The 20,573-nt window shown below is 38.0% G+C and overlaps 1 protein-coding gene across 10 annotated transcripts in view; it reads left to right on the forward strand.

Annotated features, from left to right (window-relative positions):
* The window catches only part of NSD3 (nuclear receptor binding SET domain protein 3), a 103,974-nt gene that overhangs the window by 12,584 nt on the left and 70,817 nt on the right, over nucleotides 1-20,573 (forward strand). The window contains exon 1 of one of the 10 annotated variants that reach the window (XM_025278402.3): nucleotides 3,171-5,805. The exons of the other annotated variants lie outside the window; for them this stretch is intronic. The gene's annotated coding sequence lies outside the window, so the exon portion shown is untranslated. Of the gene's footprint in view, nucleotides 1-3,170; nucleotides 5,806-20,573 lie in introns of those variants that run through there. 10 annotated transcript variants of the gene reach the window in all.

Raw genomic sequence — 20,573 nt, forward strand, 5'->3', positions numbered from 1 at the left:
GCCTTTAATGAGACAGTGTTGTATATGGTTTTAAAATACCTTTCTTTTCATTCAAATTTTATTTAGAAACACCTTTTTTTAGAAATTGTCTATGGAAAGTATGCTATACCTATATAATCAACTGTAGCAAACTTGTCATCATATAAAAAGTATGGCTTTGTTTTTATTAAGAGACTTGCTTTGCTCTGACTGACCTTCACCCTGAAAGTTGTTCTGTTTGCTTTGAGCCATTTAACAAAACATCCTTTTTAAAAAAAAAAAAAAAAACGGTCAGTGGACTATAGGGCAAGAGTCAAGGAGAACTCAGTTCTTATCCCCACCATACCTCTTACCACTGGGGCTCAATGTTTTCTTACCTCTAAAGTAGAGATGAAAAAATGACTACTTTTGGAAATTATAGGGATCCAAACTAGAAGTGCTAGAGAGTACCTAGAACTAGACCGGGCACGTAGCTGATAATAAATGTTTTTTTAATATAAGAAAAATAACATGCAAAATGAGCTATTCTTTAGTCAGATGTTTCTTGGGTGAAGATGTGAACTCAGTTGGCCTAAATGCACTTCCATAGATGTTAAAGGTTGAATGGTAATTAGTGCTTGAGCCGATCTTTGCATGGGTTACATGGGTGTTTCTCAGTTGGTAAAGAGAATTCATGCTGGTGCAAGTATAAACATGAAGTTAACTTTCCAGTCGAAATTTACTTCCACTGTTGTTATTACAACAGCTTGATGGCTATAGCTTCACCAGTGCTTCGTGTTCTGATGAAGCAAATAAGTGATAATGTAAAATTTGAATATATATGGTATAAAATCCCTTATGTTTTCTTCATTGTTTATTTTAAAGGTGAAATGTTGAATGCAATTGAACCTAAAAATACTAAAGTGATGAACCAAATGAAAAAAAACACTGGTCTTTATAGGAAAGATAAACTTAGTAAATTATCATTTTAGATGTTATGGTAAATTGCTTAGTACTTTAAAAACTACATATCATTTCTGTGATACATTGCCTTGCTATGGTAAAAGAAAGTAAAATTTTAACAATCTCAGACCAATTTACTATAATTAAACATTTTGCCAGGGAAAGAGGAAGGAAACTATGTGGATGAACTTGTTAGTTTACTAGACTTCATAGTAAGTAGAACAAGATGACGGATGTAAGTCACATGTCTGTCGTAATTTTCACTGTGAGCTAGTCTCCTTGACGTAAGGGATTGGAAAATAATTTGATGTGAATTTTCTTTCAGTGGTTGCCATATCTGTTGTTACCCAATGTGGTCAAGAACAAAGTGAGGATGGTGAGGTTAAGCCAAACAGATAAGGGAAATTGGGTGTTTTGTATTGGTGCAAGGAAGTTCAATAGTAATGTGGTTTAGTCAGGAAAAAATAAGAACTACAAAGCAACCTAAACTGTTGTGTAACTTAATGGAATAGTAACTTAATAGTCAAGTGAAAATTGTATGACTGTATTTAGTGACAGGGCTCCTGGTTAAATGAAATTATAGAGTGGGGTTTTGGGGTTTTTTTTGTTTTTGTATTTCATTCACTAATTGTGTTTAATTTCACATACTTCACTCCCTTATACAGGATATTTTAATGTCCTTGACCATCATCTTTCTCTTAACATATGTTTAGTGGAAAATTATTAAGTGAAAATTTTAGAATATATTTGAGGTGATGACACTGGAGTTAAAACAGATTATGGAGTAGTTATGTTTATAACAATTATGTTTTAAAAATAGTGTTGCTGCATGGAACTCTGCTCAGTGTTCTGTGGCAGCTTAGATGGAACGAGAGTTAGAGGGAGAATGGATATATGTATGTGTATGGCTGAGTCCCTTCACAGTTCACCTGAAACTGTCACAGCATTGTTTGTTAATCGGCTATACCCTACTACAAGAGCAAAAGTTAAAACAAAAATAGTGTTGCTCTATTACTAGTGGTATACACTCAGAAAAATTAAAAATGATAAGAAAAAGTGCCACTTCTCTAACACATTTTGATCCCTTACTTAGTGAATTTTGTAGAAAGAAATATGGTGATCATGCTTTACCCTTAAAATCTTAATTTTGTAAATAGGTATTGGTTGTGAATTCAATGTAATTGTTTGCTATTGCAAATAATTAACACCTTTAAGTAATATCAATAGGGTAGGTGAGACAATAAAGTTAATTTTTAAAATCACATATGTTCTTGTCAGCATGCATATCCAAACCATACATTTATATGTTGGTGACTGGGAGGAATCATAGTTTGTTTTCCCCTTGTTTGGGGTCATTTCAGGTGATCTGGATCACCTCATTTAACCTTTATTATGGACTGTAAACAGAAGTCCTAATATGTTGTATGTCTTCAGAATTCATGAAGCCAAACCAGAGAGGTAGAATCACAATGAAAACCGAAGGCTCACGACTTCAAGGCCAAAGTCAGAGCACGTTTTCCCTTGTCCCTGATTTATCTTACCTTATTGTGGCATGCAGGTCTGATTGCTCAATTTCTTTGTATGTGATTTCTGTCGAGCTTTACAGTATTGTTCACCAGTTTCTTGGAAAAAAAAAAAAGTATTATCACCCTTATGTTTATAAGCTTTTTTTAGGATGTTTGTGTTTGGGTCAAATTGGAGAAATGATTTACATCCACACTGACCAATAGAGTTTTCTGCAGAGATGGAAATACCCTGTCTCTGGCTGGCCGGTATAGTGGCCACTCGCCACTGTGGATTTTGAGCACTTGAAATGTGGCTAGTGTACTTGAGAACTAAATTTTATTTAATTTTACTTTGTCTAAAATTAATCACATAGCCCAGATTTAGGTATTCTTGAAGGGAAGGAATTAAGTAGAAGTGGACATTTTCACCCTTTTTGCCCTTGTGGTTATGGTATATTGTGTTTTTGTGGGGTTGGGATTTTAACATCTCATTTTTTCAAATGCTCATTATTTTAGATAGTAAATAAATCCATTCACAGGAAACAACTTAGTTATTTGATTATTTTATACCATACAAATTTTAAATATTTAAAAATTTTAAGTAAAACAATTTAAAATATAAAAGTCTTTTAAAAAACTTTTGATTGTTGCAGTTATAAACAGACTGTGTACAACTGATCAATAAAATGGTTTCATTTCAGTATTTTTTTGGCGTCATTATGGTTAAATAATGTTGAAATCTTAAACTTCTTATATTACGTGGAATAAGTGACTATAAACTGTTATTTAAATCTTTTTACTATAGCCTCGGAAGCCTTTGAGACAAAGAGAACTTGAAAGAAAATAAAAGATATGGCTGGTAATCACTTCTTCACATGTCTTCCTCCAGTCTTTCTATATGACTAATTCCTGGTTTGGATTCTACTAATCCTTTTGATAACAATCCAGGAGTTACTGTATCCTGCAGTCACTGTATCCTGTTTTATAGTATTGATAGCTTATCATCATCTGAAATTTTCATGCTTCTTTAAGCTCCATGAGACTAGGATCATATTTCCTTTGATTTCCTAGGACCTAGAACAGGGCCTGGTACATAGTTGATGTTCAGTAATGAACCATGTCACAAACAAAAGGAGAAAAAGACTTTGTGGGGAATTAGATATATTAGTGTATCTGGAATAAGAAGCCACTTAGAGTCCGGGTATAGGCAGGGTGAGGGTCAGCTTTTGATTCTCTTGGTGGTGTTGGCGTGAGCAATTTATGGCATTAGTTTATAATGATTTTGTATAGAAGCATTTCTCTGGGAACTCTTATTTTAAAAACAGACTTTTGTCCAGGCATACACATATGTACTAAATAAATCGTCTGCACACAAAACATCATACAACTGACAAAATGGAAAAACAAGTGAGAAAATATTTCCATGGTTTGTTTTTGAGTATTCAGCCTTATTTCCTAACCTCTTAGAGATTAAGGGATTTACTTGAAATCACTTATTTGTTTGCCACTGGTCGGAACAGAGAGCGCCGCCAAACTCTGGTTTTCCAGTGTGGTATTTTGACTTATCATCTTTGAATGGACATCACTGCGCAGCAGACATGGGCACTTTACCTGATAAAAGCACTGTTTGATAGTGGTTTGAGTTATCTGTGGGTAGTCAGAGATCAAATGTCTCTTCCAGTAAATTGGGTGATTTAAGTTCTGATCTTTAAATGCCAGCATGGTAAGTGTGAAAAGGATGTTATTTTTACTAATCTCTTCCTGTACATAGGCTTAAATAGTTAATGTTTTGAAATGTGATTGAAAATCTTTTTATTTAGGCAACGTATACATTATTCACCTTTACCAAATAAATTTCCAGTGAGAAGTTGTTCATTAGACAAAATGTTGGCTTGGTAGAGTTCATTTGGATGGCTGCGAGGGGGCTTTTTTAACTGTGGCTATTACATGTTTAACAGACTTTTAAACAATAGCTCTTACCGTAGTGCTGTCTTTACTACTGCAAGTTTTCTCCATACCCATCACATAATTTTGTGAAAAGCAACCACAAATTCCAGTGTGGCCTGGAGATTTTGGTTGTCTGATTGAAAGATACAGTATTTTAGTAATGAAAGGATCCATAACATTATCATGTCGTGCATGATGATGGCTTTACTGCCTTTCCGTTTTTTGTGTCACGTCTCTGACTAGAACGAAAGTGAAATCCAGAGCATCGACAGTGGCAGTGATTGTGGTAACAAAATGGGAAGAAATCCTTTCCTTCCCTTCCGCATTGTGAAAGGTGGCAGCAACACCTTCTTAGCAGTTAAAATCTAAAGGCTTCTGGCTGTCTAGGGGCAGGTCGTAGGTCACATTAGCATCTTTGTATCCATAGATAGGACTATTCATGTTGTGGTGGGCTAAAACCTTTGCAGGTGACATTTCTGTTTCGTGTTCCCCAAATCTTAGGTTAAGGAATCTAAGGGAATTTTGCTTCTCCCTACCTATTTTGCAGTAGAACTAATAAAGACAAAGGGAGTGTTTAGAAATGCTGTCAGAGAAGACACCGCATTAGTTTCCTGTTGACTCACTAACAAATGTTGTCAAACTTAACGGCTTAAACACAACAAAATTTAAAGCAGTACACATGTATTATCTTATCGTTCTGGGTGCTGGAAGGCCTCCGTGGGTCTCATGGGGCTAAGATCAAGGTATGAGCAGGACTGCGTTCCTCCTGGATGAAGGAAGTTCTTGAGGAGACTCTCCCTGCCTTTTCCACCTTCTAGAGGCGCCTGCGTTCCCTGGCCCATGTTCCCCTTCCTCATTTTTCATGCCGGAGCAGAGCGTCTTCAAACCTTTCTCTGACTCTTCTCCATCCCCTTTTCACTTGTAAGGATCCTGGGCACTACCCTGGGCCTATTCACATGGATAATCTCTCCATTGTCAAATCCTTGACTTCATCACAACTGCAGAGTCCTTTTTTTTGCCACATCAGGTAGCGTGTTCACAGGTTCTGGGGATTAGGATGTGGGCGTTTGGTTGGGGAGTCCTTATTCTTTCCATCACAGCTTCTATGCAAGTTAAAGATGCAGCCTTTGTTAATTGTAGGGATGTTTCCTGAAGTAGTAATGGTTGTCTTTCTGAATCGATACAGATGTGACAGAAAAGTGATTCCATGGCTACTGACGGTATAGCATGTGGTAAAGGGTACAGGTCATGAGGCAAGACTACCTGCTTTGACTCCTGTCTCTGCCCTTATTTCATGTGTGACCTTGGGGAGGCCACCTAACCTGTCTGTCCTTCAGTTTCCTCATCTATAAAATGGAGATACCGCAAAAAACTGCAGGAGTTTCCTGAAGATTAAATGAAAATACTTGTAAAACACTTGGAACATCACAGTGTAAGTGCTCAATAAATTATTTTACTTGAAGCATTTGAAAGTATTTTTGTTGACATTTCAGAGAGATTCTTAATATATTACAGATTAAAATCTGGGTCTGTTCTGAGTTGTTGCAGGTTTCTTTGTTTAACCTTTGAATACTCATAAATATGCCATATTCAGGAAAACATCTGTGTATTAGTCATTGAAAAATAGTATACAACCTGAAGAAATATGAGCCTTTTCTTAATTAATAATTAATGAATTTATTTCCTAAAGAGACATGCTAACTTTTTTTTAAGATTTTTAAATCTTTTATATCATTTATGAATCGTATTTCTTACAGTGACATGCTAACTTTTTTTTTTTTAAGATTTTTAAATCTTTTTTCTTGTTTGGTTGTGGTGGGTCTTCCTTGCTGCACGCGAGCTTTCTTTAGTTGCATCTGGCGGGGGCTACTCTTCTTGCGGTGTGCGGGCTTATCGTTGTGGTGGGTTCTCTTGTTGCGGAGCATGGGCTCTAGGTGCACGGGCTTCAGTAGTTGCGGAGTGTGGGCTCAGTTGCTCCTCAGCACATGAGATCTTCCCAGACCAGGGATCAAACAGGTATCCCCTGCGTTGCAAGGCAGACTCTTAACCACTGAACCACCAGGGAAGCCCTTTATTTGTTCTTTATAGACTCAATAGAGAAGCAAAAGACAAAACAAAAGAGAACAGACTCCAGTAAGGATGTACATTTTGGTCAACATCCTTTTAGGGCAGTGGTTCTCAACCCAAGGGTGATTTTGCCCTCCAAGGGACATTTGGCAATGTTTAGAGACTTTTTTTTTTTAATTATTATTGGCCAGGTGGACTACAGGCATCTAGTGGGTAGAGGCCAGAATGCTGATAAATATCTCGAATACACATGACAGCCTTCTCAAATGTCAGCAGTGCCGACGCTGAAAACCCTTGTTTCAGAGTGTGAACTTGATGAGTTGTGTTGCTTTCTCAGTCTGATTCTCAGTCATATGTTTGAATTTTGGACCACTTTTTAAAATACTTGGCTGCACCAGTTCTTAGTTGTGGCCTATGGAATTGTTAGTTGTGACAGGTAGGATCTAGTTCCTTGACCAGGGATGGAGTGGGGGCGCCCTGCATTGGGAGCATGGAGTCTTAAACCACCGGACCACCAGGGAAGTCCCAGATCACTTCCTTCTTGATCAGTGGCTTACGTCAAGTCCAGATGCTAAAGACCAAATATGATTTGGTAACTCATATTTGGCTCTTGGGAAATGTCAGTAATTTTAGAGATTAGTATAACATGCACATTTGACGAGGTACACATTGGAATTATCTGCATAATTTTAGATTATGAAGTTGAAGTCCTACTATGGTAAATACTAATGCTATGATTTGGGGTTGTACTTCTCCCCCCCTCTTTTTTTTTAGTTTGAGGCTGCACTGTGTGGCATGTGGGATGTTAGCTCCCCAACCAGGGATCAAACCCACACACCCTGCATTGGAAGGTAAAGTCTTAAACACCGGACTGCTGGGAAGTCCCTGGAGCTATACTTTTGACTGTAGTTTGATAGCCAAATCCTACTTAATTCTGTCTTCATTACCTGGTTGGAAATGAACATTCAATAAGATAGAGGTTCTAATTTCCTTTTGTCTCTTCTGCCTTTCCTGTGTTCATTTAGCAGCCTTGTTCATTCCCTAACTGTGCTGGGGGAGAGAATTAACAGCAGTGAGCAAAACATAAAAGTACCGAGTACTTCTGGTAGAAGTGAAGTATCAGTTTTGTCTTGCTGGTTGGTTGGTTTTTCCATGACCAAAGAAGGCATGGCTACCCTTTGCTTTGGAAATTAAAGATAAATATGAACTTTAGAAATCAGAACACATTTGGCAATTCTCTGAATGCTGAAGTTACTCAAAGACGCCTCTAATACAGGTTGGCATTCTAATAGAAGTTGATTTTGTATTTAGTCCGGGTTTTGTATTAGCCTATAAATGATCCAAAAAAAAGGGTGTACCTGGTGGCTCAGTTAGTAAAGAATCTGCCTGCAATGCAGGAGACCCGGATTTGATCCCTGGGTAGAGAAGATCCCCTGGAGAAGAAAATGGCAACCCACTCCCGTACTCCCTTGCCTGGAGAATTCCATGAACAGAGGAGTCAGGCAAGCTACAGTCCATGGGATCACAAATAAGGGACTGTGTGACTTAACTTTCACTTTTTTCACTTTTATTAGTTTCAGATTCTTCTTATAATTTGTTATCCTCAACAGAGATAATGTTGTGATAGTTTCTCTTAATCCCATTAGTAGTGGTTGCAGTTTTTATACTCTGAACATAAGACAAAGCTTCATTGTTTAATATAACTGCTCTTTTGGAAAATATGTTAATAGTTTATATATGCCTGTAGAATTATTAGATTCATGGTAGCAAGCTTCATATTATATACAGTTATGTAAATATTCAGTTTCCTGGGAAAAAACACCTCTTGTCAACCAGTGACTCTTTTGTATGCTGTGTTTATCCCCTGAATTTCCAGAACTTAATAAAGTATCTTCCACAATAAGTTAATTCTCATGAAAAGATTACTTGATGAAATATAGTAAAAGTACATACTAAATTTTTGAAAAAGCTTAAAAATAGTAGGGGGAAATTTTATTTTGTTTTATTTCCTCTTAGTCCTGATTACCTGCTTTTCATTTGGTTTTATGTTGGTCATATAAATCAAGGTGTAGATACTTGCCTGCTTTATTCATGATGCTTTTAGGAGGGACAAAGCAAAACTGTACAGTCAGTTCTGAATTCATGCTGCTAAAAAGGAGCCTGTGGCATTTCAGTAACACTAGTTACCTAACGGCTCTTAGTGCATATTAACATACATCGTTCATCTAAGCCTGTAGCCCCTTGCTGTAGCATTCCCTTGTGTTTGATCTGTTTATTGAGTGTGCTCACCACTTGATGTCAGTTTCAGAGATGGAATAGTCCCGTTCCTCATTGTAAACTTCAGTCTTGCCATATTCTTTGGCATTGAAGTTGTTTTATTTCCCTGAATTATGTAATGTCCTTTCATCAAATCCTTGTAATTTGGTTTTGCAGCATATCAAGAAGTATATGTATATAATCTAGATCATTTAGAAGGTGTGAAACTAAGATGCCAAGGAAGCTCTTAACTGTTTTAGGTGATGTAGGTTAATGTAACTCCCCTCCCTTCCACAGTTTAGGACTGTTTGTTTTCCTATACCTGGAAATGTCTGAGGTCCCCTGAATCCTCTCTGTCCCACATCCCCCCACTTCTCACCCTCGGATGCTTTCCTTTGGCTTCCAGGACACTTGTCCCTTTGTGTCCACAGAGACTCTTGTCTTGCTCATCTTTTATCTCTAGTACTTAGGACCAAACGTAAGACAGGCCCTCAATATGAAATGAATAAGTGCATTTAATGGAGCCTCATCTCCAGCACTTTCCCTTCATGCTTTTTTTTTTTCTCTCTCCAGTAGTAATGCACCTGTGGGATTCCAGGAACCATGTCTGAATTTTCATCTCTACAGCTTTAGTGCTTAGTGTGGTGACGGGTACATAGTAGGTGCTCAGTAAACAACGTGCTTTATTAGAGGAACCTGTATGGATTGGGGTGGGGACAACCTGGCTGCAACTTTTGGTCTCCCTCCTATTGTAGCAGCGGCAGAATGGGAAGGAAGGAAGAGCTGGAATGAACGTCGGCCCAACATTGTCTCAGCCTACAGAGGGCAATTAGCAGATAGCATCTGGTATCCAGACTGGATGTAATCAAGTATTTTACTCTTATTTCCTACACCGATGTTTTGAGATTATGTTCACTTGCATACATACCCTTCCTGTAGCTCAAGACGGCTCTCTCTGGTGTATTAGTGCTCTAGTGGGGTGTAGGTAGGATGTGGGTGAGGGGTGGTCTGGAAAAGCTTCTTGGGGCATTTTAACACAGCTGAACAGAAGCTTAAAAGCTGAGTGATATGAGAGGAAATGAGAGCAAGGTAGAAGCCAAGGTCGGAATACAGAAGCAGGACGAGAGAAGGCTGGACAAGTAGGCAGGGGCCAAATCTAGAAAAGGCCTTTTGCTTTCTGGAGTTTATTTTAAGGCGTGGAGAGCCATGGGAAGTTATTGCATTTTTGTGTGTGTGTGGGGGGGTGTTTTTAAATACTGTCAGTACTAGACAGAGTAGATTGGAGGTGGACAGTTTTGGAAGCAGGAAGAACGGCTTAAAGTTACTACTCGAATTCATATGAGAAATGACAAGGCACAGCCAGCGAACATAGCCAGAACTGAGCAGATCTGGCAGAAGGTTGGAGGGTAGAACCCAGCTCTACTCTGTGCACTTCGTTTATCTTCTGGTCTGGAGAATTGTCTTCTCACTCATTTGTGTTATCTTTTGACGTACAGTTAAAAAAAATATTGTTGATTTTATTCATCAATGTTTTGTACTCTTTATATATTGTTTAAGAAGTCCTTCCCCACCTTAAGTTCATAATGATCTACTTCCATTTTATGTTTTTGTTTTTCCTTAGAAGTTTTTAATTTTTGACTTTTTATATCTGGTCTTTATTTCACCTGGAGGTGGTATATTACATGGTGGTGCTGCTGCTGCTAAGTCACTTCAGTCGTGTCCGACTCTGTGCGACCCCATAGACAGCAGCCCACCAGGTTTCCCCATCCCTGGGATTCTCCAGGCAAGAATCCTGGAGTAGGTTGCCATTGCCTTCTCCAATGCATGAGAGTGAAAAGTGAAAGTGAAGTCTCTCAGTCGTGTCCGCCCCTCAGCGACTCCATGGACTGCAGCCTTCCAGGCTCCTCCATCCATGGGATTTTCCAGGCAAGAGTACTGGAGTGGGGTGCTATTACGAGAGTGTAATTTTTTTCGTATGTGGATAAACAGTTGTCTGGTACCATTCTTTGAATCTCCTATCCTTTCTTTACTCATCTGCCATGACTCTTCTGTTCCATGCCAAGTTCCTGTGTAAGCTTAGGTCTGTGTCTCAGGTCATAGTCTGTTTCATTGTCTGTCTCTTTGCCAGTACCTCACCTTTTAATCACTGTAGGTTACTAAATGTAGAGCTTTATATTTCGAGTACATTGTATATGTGTGTACAAACCAGTAAATCTTTGTATGGATATTGTAGACTTTATTGTTGAGAAATATATGCAAATACTTTGTTTTTATTTATTTATTTTTTGCAAATACTTTCTTGATTTCTTTTATTTTAGAGCATTCCTTTTGATATAGCCTCGGTTGTTTCCTCCTCTTACCTAACCCCATAACCACCACTCTGCTTTCTGTCTATGGATTTACCTATTCTGGACATTTCACATAAATGGAACAAGACACTATGTAGCCTTCTGTGACAGCATTCACTTATTTAAATTGAGTCAAATTGACAGATTAGCAGGGCATTCTGTAGGAATATTACTGTGTCTTTTAAGAAAGTAAGACTATAATACTGTATCTTAGTGGGGAGCAAGAAAACCTTACCAGTATTTATTTCTGTTTCATTTTTATTGTTTAAGCATCAGATTCAGATTTTATTTCTTCATTTATTAAAAAGAGTGGCCAGTCTTATGCTTTTGCTTAATTGCTTGATGAATAAATGTCCTGTAACAAATCCTGTTCTAGAAGAGCATTTTTGATGCATCTTGAGTTTATGAGATAAGGATGGAGCAAGACTATTTTGATTTGGGTAGATGTTGTTGGTAATTGTATAAAAATGATGTGATTCCTTTTCTATCTTGGTGGATAGATGAGTAAAATCACGTGACAATATACAGGAAATATATTCTCTCCTGAATTGTTTATTTTTTAAAGCAAGCAGATTTTCCAGTTTAACCCAGAAATTAGTCACCAGCTTAGAGTTCTTTTTAGAAGGCTACCTCGGAAAGTACCTTTAAGTCGTGTACCCAGATAAGGTTTACTAATAAAGAACATTCATTTAACATACTAAAATACTGTGAGCCTTGGTATCATTTGGAGAATTGATGTTTTATTAGTATAATTGCTGAAATATAGTTCAGAAAAGAAAATATTTTCCCCTTAATCATAACATGAAATTTTAACTTTTTTTTTGGGTTGCACCACTTGGCTTGCAGGATCTTAGTTCCCTGACCAAGGACTGAACCCAAGTCCCCCACAGTGAAACACAGAGTCCTAACCACTGAACCACCAGGGAATTCCCCGCACTTTTTTTTTTTTTTTTGCATTAAACTTTCAAAGAGTTAGCCTCAATCAGAATGGTAGTAAACCTCTTTAAATGATTCAGAAGTTTGACCAGCACTCTCTTCAAACCTCATGATTTTGACATCCTCAAATTTTCATTCCAAAGTCATAAGGAAATTAAAAGTACCTGTAGAGTTAATATATTTATGTAGCAGCCTCCAAATTCAAGCCTTTGTATTATAATGGGAATTTAACAAACTGAGAGAAAATGCCCAATTTGTCAGAAATAATTTGCCTTTATACCACTATAGTTACAGATATGGATAGACCGCTGTAACTACCAACTGTGTAACTCTTGGTTGCTTTTAGAAGTACTATTGTTTGTTTGTGAATAAATGTTAAGTCTTGTAAACTGATACAGTTTTAGTTCCTTCAAAAGATAAGATAACTTAAAAACAAATGGAACACCACTTCAATTTATTAACTTTGTATTTCCTTGACAGGGGCATGCTCCAGTCCATAGTGTCGCAAAGAGTTGGATTTAAATTTCCTTGATTAAAAATTTTCAAGCAGGACACACTTAGTTTGAAAAATTGACATTGAGTTGTGTAGTCACTGTACCAAATTCAGTTAGTGCTTTTTGTCTATAGCATAGCCAGATAGCCAGATTAGATGCTATCAATTCTAGCTACTTTTAGTGATTAAAAGGTAAATATTATTACTCATTCCCTTTTTGGTACTAAAGAGGCATGATCAAGTTCTTAGAACCAAATGGCTGATTTTTTTCCCTATAACTTTCACCCCCAGTTTTTTGTATGTGCAGTGAAGTAATAATGTCAAAAGGCTTGTGAAGGAAGAATATCAATTTTTAACATAATTTGCATCTTGTTCATACTTAGTAGCGGTTTTATGTTTCCTGATTTTTAAAGGTGTGTGTTTGGACTCTTTAAAAATATTTCTCTCTTATTTTCAAAAAGGATGAATGACTCATAGTTTTAAAACAGAAAATTATAACAAAATTATATACTTCTGTTCTTTTTTTTAACAATACACTTTTGTCATTACATTACTAACAATTAAACAATTTTTAAATTATGAAAGCCAAAATGGGTAATACAGAATTTATAGCTTATAGTCAAAGGATCACTCTGATCATAGACGTGATTAAAATATGAAGAGAACATATAAGCAAAAAGAAAGGGAGTCTCCTAGCATTTAGGGGATTTTAGCATTCTTCCTATATAGATTCTGCATGTTTTTTCAAGTTTTTACTTCATAGAGGCCCTGGTTTTACCTTTGCAGACCTATGTACTAAAAATAATGGACCCTTTTTAAAAAAAATAAAATTAACTCCTGTTACCATTTTCTTCTTGGTGTAGATTTGGGGAAAAAATAGTAAAATGACTCCCTTGATGCTGTCATCAAGAAATCTTCATATTCTGTCATTAAATATGAGTCTCAGTTGATATTTTTGGAGGGGTAATGCTTGTATGTATTCAACTGATTTCAAATACAGGATCTGACTTTCAAGTGTTAGTGATCATTCAGTTAGAAATCAGTATATGAATATATTTGACAGCTTTCTCTTGTTACACCTCAATTTGTATATACTTAAATTTAATATCAATTTTTTTTTTGCTTTAAAGTACAAATAACCTCTAAATTTTGAACATTATGTATTGTTTTTATAGTGGTTTGCCACAGAAATCATCAAACAGTAAAAATGCCAGGTTTTCAAGAAGCAGCATAGCTGGTTCACATCTGTAGACTGTCTGCGTGCACTGTTACTATAGAAACACATGCAGACTGTGGATTTATCATAAACCTTGAGAAATATTTCTTGTGCAGTTCACATAAAGAAACATCTGGATCCCTTGTTTATCCTGGAGTAAAGGGAGGCCACCCTCTTCTGTGCTATGGGAATCACGTTATATTCTACTATTTTTCTTTAGCTGTAAAAATTGTAATGTTGATATATCAAGTACACTGTGTATTTTAGTAAGATTGATTATAACAACTGGAATAGGTTTCAAAAATAAGGATTCATTTTCATGCTAAGTCAGTTAACTGTGATTTTGACAGTTTGAGCTAGAGAGCTTCCACATTCTGAATTTCATATCTACAGTATTAATAACACTAGGGTTTTATTTCTGTTTTTTGCATGGTTCCAAAGAGTTTATCAGATTACTTAAAATGTTGACATTTGTGTATTTGCATATATACATAAAACAATTACATAGAATCTTCAGGTCACTGGGGTGCTAATGTGGTACACACGTAAGCCTGGCAGGAACTCAAGTGAGATCAGGCTTGGAGGCACAGGACTTTGAAAAACTGGATGTCTGAGAGGAGTCGGGTGAAGAGGAAAGGGTCACTTCAGGAGTTTGGCTTAACCCCACTGCTCAGATCTCCACCTCTAGCTCCTTTCCCGTCCTTGGGAGAAGGAGCCCCATTTTCAGACTGTATCCCCACGACATACTAGCCCACTCCCTAACATCTTGATGTGGTGAACACTTTCCAGAATCCTCTGAACCAGGTCCTTGTAAATATGTTTGTATCAGAGAAAACAAGGCACTTTGGGAACATTACAGCTCATTCTCCTACACATACATCATTCTAGGCAGAAAGTAAAAATTGGTTAACACTGGAGTTTTAAATAGATCCCCTTATAAAGGAGTTTTTGATATCTTTCGGTGTTTCGTTGGGTTAGTAGACTCTCCTTGGAAATGCATTTGACGTCATATCAGTCTCTCGGGGCTTTAAGCCTCGCAGAGAAGCATGGTCCAGAACTAAGGAGAATCTCAGTAATGGCTTGGAGAATGGTCAGATTTTGCCAAGGATATTCCTGAGGAGACCACAGTTGCCTTTATATTATCTTGCATTCTTCATAGAAAGATCCTCAACTACTCTTTGAAGCAGTTCATTTATATGTAATAGCTCCCTTAAGTTCATACAGTTTAGTTTCAAAGATTCACTGAAGCCCCTCCTCTAGCTTTCAATTTGGGTTCTAGGAGCATATGGATGAATAAAATTACTTCCTGCTCTTAAGAAAATCACACAGACAGTTTCATGATGAATTCTAAGAGGTATTATTTATCTTAGGAAACAGAGAAAAGTTACTCAGACTAGCATGGAACTTAAGTGAGTACTTCTAGGAAATAACTCTCTGAGTTCAAGATGGTTAAATAAGCAAAAAAAAAAAAGTAAAAGAATTGGGCTTCCTGGGTGGTGCTCGTGGTAAAGAACCCACCTGCTGATGCAGGTTAGGTGTAAGAGATGCCTGTTTAATCCCTGGGTCAGGAAGATCCCCTGGAGAGGGGCATGGCAACCCACTCCAGTATTCTTGCCTGGAGAATCCCATGGACAGTGGAGCTGGGTGGGCTACAGTCCATGGGGTCACACACAGAGTGGGACATGACTGAAGTGACTCAGCATGGCAGGCATAGGAGACAATATTAGTAAAGGTACAGTGGTGTGAAATCCCAGCGTGTACAGTGATTCCGAGTAACCTGACATTACCAGTGTACAGAAGTGACTTGAGGCTGGAGATGGGGATGGGGACCTTGCTTGGAGGGCCTGTGTGCTCTGTGGGCCAAACTACTTTGGCTTTTTCTAGAAATCATTGACAGCTTTTAAACAGAAAAGTGATGTGGTTGGATTTACAAATTAAGTAACCTAGGAATGTATTGAAGGGGTAATTGGGTCTGAAGACAAAAATGGGTTATTTATATGACACCTTTAGAGCTACTTCTGATTCCAAAAAGCCTGAATAATGATGTCAATATGAGGAATTTTAACCTATAATGAAATATGAAGTGTTTTTTTCTTGTAGAGAAGAAACTGATGTTAAACATAGGAAAATAAGTACATACAGCACGGTGTGTAATTCTGTAAAGTAGAATCCAGCAGTATGTACAGTCTACAAAAGGAAATTGTTCACATTAGGATAAGAATTTGTTATGGTGACTTAGACTTTACATTTAACATGTCATGAATACTTGAGTAGCTCAGCTGTTCATCTGAAACATCATATGCTTTTTTTTTTTTTTTTTAGACTTTGTATCTGAGATTGACTTAAGTAAACTTTTCTGTTATCACTCCTCTCCTGAATAAGCTGGAGAATGAATGGCCTAAAGCTTTAGTTGATAATTTTCAACTGTTTTCCTTTAAAAATGTCTATGGAGCTTCCCTGATGGCTCAGTGGTCAAGAATCCTCCTGCCACGGGTTTGATCCCTGGTCAGGGAAGATCCCACATGCCTCAGGGCGACTAAGCCCGTGTGCCACAGCTACCAAGCCTGGCTCTAGAGCCTGGGAGCCACAATTCTTCAGCCCACATACCACAACCACTGAAGCCCGTGCGCCTAGAGCTTGCATAGCATGACTAGAGAAAAGACCATGCACCAACGAAGACCCAGAACAGCCATAAATAAACAAATAAAGTTATAAAAAATGTTTGTGAACAGCTTCATCAAAAATAAGGGAAAAGTATTCATTCATTGATTTCTTTTCAACTTTTTTTTTTTTCATTCACTGATTTCTTTCATCTTAAAAACCAGTGTGAAAACATTGGTCAGAGGAAGAATTTGTCCTAAATTGTTAGCCTGTGGTGGTTTTATTTACTTGGAACTACATATTACAATGGACCGAATACTAGTCCATTACGTCTCCCACCAAATTGTTAGCTCTGGGCAGCGGAGCTAACGCTCAGGAAGTGTGCGTTATGATTTCAGTAAACAATTCAGTAAATAATTACTTCAGTAAGTAATTCAGTAAAGTGAATGTTCGTGTTGCTGTTTACTTGACATACTTAGGGACTGTGGGCAATGCGTTTACTTGTCAAGAGCCAGTCTGACTGTGGGGCAGAGGGCCTCTGTGTGGATTCTCCATTTACAGGATGTCTGGCTGAGGAAGTCACTTAATCACACTGGCCTTCATTTTCACTTGTGAAATGGGGGTAGTAATAGTATTTCCTCAAAGACCTGTTTTGGGGAGTGAAATAATCACACAGATGTGAAGTATTTGAGATAGTATTGACGTGTAGTTAAGTCCTCAAATGCTAGTCATTATTACTATTACTTTACTAATACAAAAAAGGTTAAAACATCTTTATCAGGGCTTTGTTAATGACCAAGGTGTGAGAGTTTTTGATGACTCTTGTGGAGTAGTTTTAAAATGTGTGGGTGAAAAACACCTAACCTCCAGTCCTGCCTGTCTTTCGTGGTCTCGAGGCCTCCTTGCCACGTGAGCACTGTTCTCAGTGTCTGTTGTAAGTGTGATGACACAGTGTGACTCTTAGTCACTTCTGTTTAATGTTGTTTACATTGTTTACTGTTTTATAAGCCCTGACCATAATATCCTATCTTGTCTTATATACTAAAGAAACTGTAAATGCCTTTGGGTCAGAGATCAGGTTTTTCCTAAGTTCTGTGTGCCCAGCATTGTGCTGAATGATAATATTATGGTAACAGCCAACAGATACTGAGCTCTAACTCTGGGCATTGTCCAAAGTACTGCTCATGGATTCTCTTAATTCCTACAGCAACACTGTTGCTGTTGTTTAGTCACTAAGTTGTGTCCAACTGTGCGAACCCATGGACTGCAGCCCACCAGGTTCCTCTGTCCATGGAATTCTCTAGGCAAGAATACTGGAGTGGGTGGCTGTGCCCTCCTTCCGGGGGATCTTCCCAACCTAGGGATGGAACTCGCATCTCTGGCTCCTAATTCTCTATATCAGTTAGTGTGTCTGCTGTTTGAATGCTGGCCACTAGACTCCAGTATGTATAAAAATCACTATGTAAAGAATTTTATAGTCTCAAAATATCTTTTTTTTTTAATTATCAAAATTGCTTTCTTGATTGCATTATTGTGTTATTTGGAGGTGCAATATGAGAAAGTGTGGCTCTATTCATGCTTAGACTTCCTAGAAAATATGATACACTGAGCCGTTTGGTTGAGTTGGTCAGAATACGCTGTCAGGATTTAATGCATGCTGTTCTGCCTTAAGAAGCAGTTGCTTTTTCTTTTTAATATTTCTTCCAGCCCCTTAGCTAAATTTTTTATTTTTTTCCCCAACATTTCCCTTTCAAAATTTTCAAATCTTTAGGAAAATTAAAAGACTATTATAGTCGACACCTAGATTAGTTGTTAACATTTTTTGGCTGCTTTGTTTTACTCTAGATATATGTACTGTTAAAATGTTAAACCATTTGAAAGTTGTGGATCCTAGGACACTTTAAATATTTAAGCATAGCTCTTCTAAGAATAAGGACATTCTCTTACATTAACAGATTAGTGTTATCATACCCTTGAAAATTAACAGCACCATTGTTTAATAGCTAGTTATTTTATTTATTTTTGAAATATTATTATATTTATTTCTTTGGCCGTGCTGGGTCCTAGTTGCTGCAGGCAGGACCTGCAGTTGCAGTGTGTGGGATCTAGCTCTCTGGCCAGGGGTGGAACCTGGCCCCCCTGCATGGGGAGAGTGGAGTCTTGGTCATGAGGGAAGCCCCTAGTTTGCGTTTTAAATTCTCATTTTCTCCTAAACACTGTTTTTTACCTCTTTGTGTATGCTTGTGTTTACATCCAGGATTTAATCAAAGTTCACGAATTGCACTGGTCTTTTCAAATAAAGAGCTTTGTAACTTTCACTTTTTTAAGAGCCGGGACCAGTTTTCTGAGAGAAGGTCCCACACTTTGGATTTGTCTGATTGCTTCCTCATTTTGAGGTTTGGTGTAAGCACTGGGAAGGGGACTTGGGGAATGATGATGTGTGCATGAATCACACCACGAGGCCCGGAAGGCCAGCTGGCCTGCCTCTGGTAAAACCGTATCTAACTCCCTCGTGTGAAGTGCCCTGTCCTGTGCGCAGTCCTGTTTGCAATTGGTAAGCCACCCATAGAGTGAAGAATATTGAAACCGTCATTTCACTGGTCCCGTTTTTGCTCAAAAACCCTTAGTGGGTCTCTCCCCATTTCCTAGAATGTAAGAGAATAAGTATGTTTTTTATGAGATATGTACTTTGCAGATACCTTTCTCTCTGCCTGTAATTCACTTTTTTTCCCTTTTAACTGTGTCTTTTGAAGAACAAGAGTTTTTAATTTTGAAGTCCATTTTATCCATCTTTTTCTTTCGTAGGTCATGATATTTGCATCCTGTGGAAGAAATCTCTGCCTAACACAATTGGATATTTTCTCCCATGTTTTTAGTCTAGAAGTTTTATGGTTTGAGTACCAGGTTTACGAACTAACTTTAAGTATTTTTTTGTATAAAGTAAAGTAAGGGTGAGGTTTGCTCTTCCCAAACAGCTATCCAGTCATATTTTTTTTTCCAGCCTTGTCTGTTGAAAATACCATCCTTTTTCCTTGAATTTGTTGTTGTTGTTCAGTCACTATGTTGTGCCCAACTCTCTTGCAACCCCATGGACTGTAACCCTCCAGGCCCCTTTGTCCGTGGAATTCTCCAGGCAAGAATACTGGAGTGGGTTGCCATTTCCTTCTCCAGGGGATCTTCCTGACCCAGGGATGGAACCCATGTCTTCTGCATTGGCAGGCGAATTCTTTACCACTGAGCCACCAGGGAAGTCCTTTTCCTCGAATTACTTGACACCTTTGTGGAAGATCAGTTGACCATGTAACTATGGGTGTCAGTGTTCTGTTTGTTTTTTTACAATAAGCATAACTCATTTTTTACCAAACCAGGAATTAGTGAGTGAGTAGAGTTACATTATAGGCGAATATCCCCAGAAATCCTGCAGGTCAGTGAAGGTATATTAGTTTTAAGCCCTTTGAGGTCAGGGATGCTTTCATTCATTTATTAACTGAAGAGTATTGAATATCTAGCCTTGAATAAGATATCCATAGTCCCTATGCTTATAGAGCATGCAGTGGAATGAGGGAGAGAGACCATAAAAAGGCAAACGCATATTTGTATAAGGCATGTTATTGTAAGTGCTGTTATAAAGGACACAAAACAGACTCAGTGAGGAGAGGGTGCTAGGGACCGCAGAAGTCTTCTCTGAGAGATAATGAGTGTTCAGGTAGTTGGAGCAACAGAGGTGAAAATTCCAATGACAGAAATGAAGAGGGCACATTTGAGAAATTGATAAGAAGCCCCTGTGGCCGGAGTGCGATGCTTCTGTGGCGAGTGATGGTAGATGACTTTGGTAGTTTACAAACTGAGGCCTGAGCACGCAGGCATGGTGCTGAGCCCGGATTTTACTTGAGTGCCACTGGGAGGGCATTGAAGGTTTTGTTGCTTATTTTTGCTTATTTCAGTAAATCATGTCATTACTATCTAGATGAATAAATCAAACATAACCAATGGCTCAGAAACCTCCCTGTGGCCCCCTTCCAGTGTCTACAGCACCATTTTCAAGAAAGCAGCTACTATTCTGACAGCCGTCCCCATAGATTTAGGCCTAACTTCATCCTGTTTCTGACCCCTGTGTAAATGAAATCACACTGTGTACTGTGTAAGTGGAATCTCTGACCACTTTCGTTCAAAATGACGTTTGTGAGAGTCCTCCCTATTGTTCGTCTTTCCTGCTATATTTTGAGGGGCGGTTGCACAGTTGGATTCATCTTTTTAAAGGTGACGGGCCATTCTCTGGGGAC

This window comes from Bubalus bubalis, chromosome 1 (genome assembly GCF_019923935.1).
Source record: "Bubalus bubalis isolate 160015118507 breed Murrah chromosome 1, NDDB_SH_1, whole genome shotgun sequence".
Lineage (NCBI taxonomy): Eukaryota > Metazoa > Chordata > Mammalia > Artiodactyla > Bovidae > Bubalus > Bubalus bubalis.